The sequence below is a fragment of the Peromyscus eremicus genome, chromosome 6 (genome assembly GCF_949786415.1).
Source record: "Peromyscus eremicus chromosome 6, PerEre_H2_v1, whole genome shotgun sequence".
In the NCBI taxonomy this organism is placed as follows: domain Eukaryota; kingdom Metazoa; phylum Chordata; class Mammalia; order Rodentia; family Cricetidae; genus Peromyscus; species Peromyscus eremicus.
This window is the reverse complement of record NC_081421.1, coordinates 9,849,516-9,852,659: the sequence shown is the minus strand read 5'-3', so window position 1 is coordinate 9,852,659 and position 3,144 is coordinate 9,849,516. Positions and strand designations below refer to the sequence as shown.

General features: G+C 38.5%; 1 pseudogene; it reads right to left on the bottom strand.

Annotated features, from left to right (window-relative positions):
• Positions 1 to 605: 605 nt before the first annotated feature.
• LOC131912816 (large ribosomal subunit protein eL29-like) lies at positions 606 to 1,022 on the bottom strand (annotated as a pseudogene).
• Between the last annotated feature and the right edge of the window lie 2,122 nt (positions 1,023 to 3,144).

Genomic DNA, 3,144 nt, shown 5'->3' with positions numbered 1-3,144 from the left:
GATGCAGAGATTCATGGCCAGGTCCCAGGGTAAGCTCCAGCAATCCAATTGATGAGAGAGAGGAGAGATTCTGCAAGCGAGGGATATGGAGATCATGATGGGAGGACGTGCAGAGATGAAACAGTAAACATTTATTTTTGCCTTATTCCTCTTGTATGTCCCATGTCCTGAGAAAATCAGTTTAAATTCATTAAGTTGCTTTCAGATCAGTCTGAGAGGCAGTTTTTTTGTAGATTCAGTGTGATTTCCTTTATGTTTTTCCTCTTTTTTTTTCCTTTTGTTTTATTTTACAATACAAATTCAGTTCTACATATCAGCCACGGATTCCCTTGTTCTCCCCCCTCCCCCCCCCTCCCCTTCCCCCCAACCCACCCCCCATTCCCACCTTCTCCAGCGCAAAGCCTCCCCAGGACTGAGATCAACCTGGTAGACTCAGTCCAAGCAGGTCCAGTCCCCTCCTCCCAGGCCGAGCCAGGGTTGCTTGTTTTTCCTCTTTTTAACGGATCTGGCCTCAAGTTTATTTGTAAAATAAACTTTATCTGAAAACAGTGTATAGGTGTGTCACACCATCTGTCTGTCTTCAGGTTGGCAGACAGAAACCTTTTCTATGGGGCCTTCCAAACGGCCTGGGCACCTTTGGGAGCCTGAGGTGGACCTGAGGCCTCTGCCTTGGTTTGAGCCTTGGGCTTTGGTTGGCAGAACCTACGACCATGTTGCTTCTAATCTGCTTCCCAAATTTGGGATGAGCAATGGAAGCAAGACGCCTGAGTTTGCTGTTGAGGTCCTTTGGCATCTTTGGCTTCACAGGGGCTTTGACGGCCTCTGCACATGCGCTCACTGTCTTTGCATTGTTTGCCTGCATCTGAAGGCCTTTCTTGTGCTTCTTCACAAAGAGCCTCTCCTCGGGAACTTGGTGTCGACCCCCTTAAGAGATTCGTATCTTCGTGACCAGGCTTCTTGACGCCATTTCTGTGGCACTTTTGGGATTGGTTGTGTGTGCTGTGGTTCTTGGACTTGTCCATGTCAGAACCGTAACCGGCGGCTTCCACAGCACCTGGGACCGGGAGAGAAAGATCCCCTTTATATTTTTCTAATGTTTGTTTCACAAAATCAAATTACTTAACTTCTTCATTTCCACAATCACAAAAGTCAGGAATGAGGGAGGATTTGTGGTTGGTATGTGGAATGAATAAAATTTTTCTTAATAACATAAAAAAAAGTCAAACTTCTACTGTATGGCCTCGTTATGTGATTTTTAAATACATTCAACATATCACATTATGTGCATGTGTGCATCTGCTGGTGCTTATTTGAGCTCTCACTATTAATATTACATGAGTTTATATTATTTATGATACATATTAGTACAGTAATTTTAATGCGACTTTACACTTTGTACATTTTTGTTTCAAGAAATCATCCTTGTTGTTAACTACAGGAATCCAATTGTTAGTAACTGGAAATGTCAAATCTGTTCATATAATAGTTTAACAATAATGATGTCAAAAGTAAGAGTGAAAGCGATGGATGAAAATTAAGATTCATTTCCTGGCTTCTATTTTTAAAATATATTAATTGCAGTCAAAATAATCAAAGACTGTGCTTCCTGCTTATCTGAAATAAAAGTTCCTGTTTTGATAGGCATGCTAGGCAGAGTGTCAGTATGACAAAGATACATAAAATCTAAAACTAAGCTCTTCTTAAAATATTTCCTCATTTTTTTAAAAGATTTATTTATTTATTATGTACACAGAAGAGGGTGCCAGATCTCATTGCAGATGGTTGTGAGGCACCATGTAGTTGCTGGGAATTGAACTCAGGACCTCTGGAAGAGCAGCCAGTGCTCTTAACCTCTGAGCCATCTCTCCAGCCCCCCTATTTCCTCATTTTTTAAGAGATCAGTTTTATATAAAAATTTTAAGTTTTAACCTCAATATTCTAAGAGTCCTTTAGCTACTGGTATAGTCTTAACAAAGAGTGGGACAAATGTGTAATGTGAGAAGCACCCGACATACAAATAATAAACAAACAAACTTTAACAGAATAAGGGAAAACTTCATTTGTGCTATGAAAATTTCACTCTTTATGTATTGCTGCTGTTATCTGTTTGAGGCAGGGTCACATAGAGTCTAGACTGGACTTAAATTCCCTATACAGCTAAGGGTTATTTTGAATCCCTGATCCTCCTGCATCTACTTCCAAGTTCTGGGATTCCAGGTCAGTGAAACATGCCCAACAATTTTTCTCTTTAGAACAATTATATTGGATCCTATCAATACACATTTAAAGTCATATAACCAATTGCTTAAAATTTATTCACAATATCACAATACAATTTATCATTTATTGCCTGTAAAATAATTCCCATTGTTTGGAAGGCATCTTGGGAAAAGCATCACGCTTGTATCTTCCCCAGTGATTCAAGAGAATGTTTTCTGAAGTGCAGGTTTGTTCCTGCACTAGAGAGACAATATTTTCAGGAGAAGGGTGCATGGTCTTGGTTAAACATTAAGGTAATTAGTATTTCTCCATTCTCCTAAAATGAGCACTCCATCATCTTCAAATTCCATGTTAGCTTGTGATTGTAGTCATTGTCCAGCCCACAGAAAGCCCTATACTGGAGAAAGCCCTGAGTGTCTGGAGAACAGTACAGTGTCTTTTAACATGGTGCAGTCCATGCTCTGCTCCTGGAAAACTATCTTGAAATTCTGGTAATTGTGTTATTGTCTTGTCTGTGTAAGAAGCCATGTTTCTCTATGCCTGGTATAAGTAAGTGTGTAAAAAAATTATATGTACGAAATACTAGTGAAGTAGAATTAATTTTAATTCCACACTGTAGCACTCATTGTAAATCCTCAAGGAGTTATCATTAAAAGTATGTTTTCAGTGTGTGCATGTGTGTGTATACATCTATTATAGGGTACTATTTCAAATTAGACTGTCTCTTAGGAAATAGTAAACATGACTATTGCTTTTGCTCCTTTGAGGACAAAAAGTTATGTTGGATATAATTCTTACCAATACAATGATATTCACAAAGGAAGACAAAATGTTAGATGAAATTCAATGTTATAGACTATAAAATATAAATTTAAAATGCTTGTTTTATATTCCACTTCAAAGAAGGAGTTTATATCCTATTTT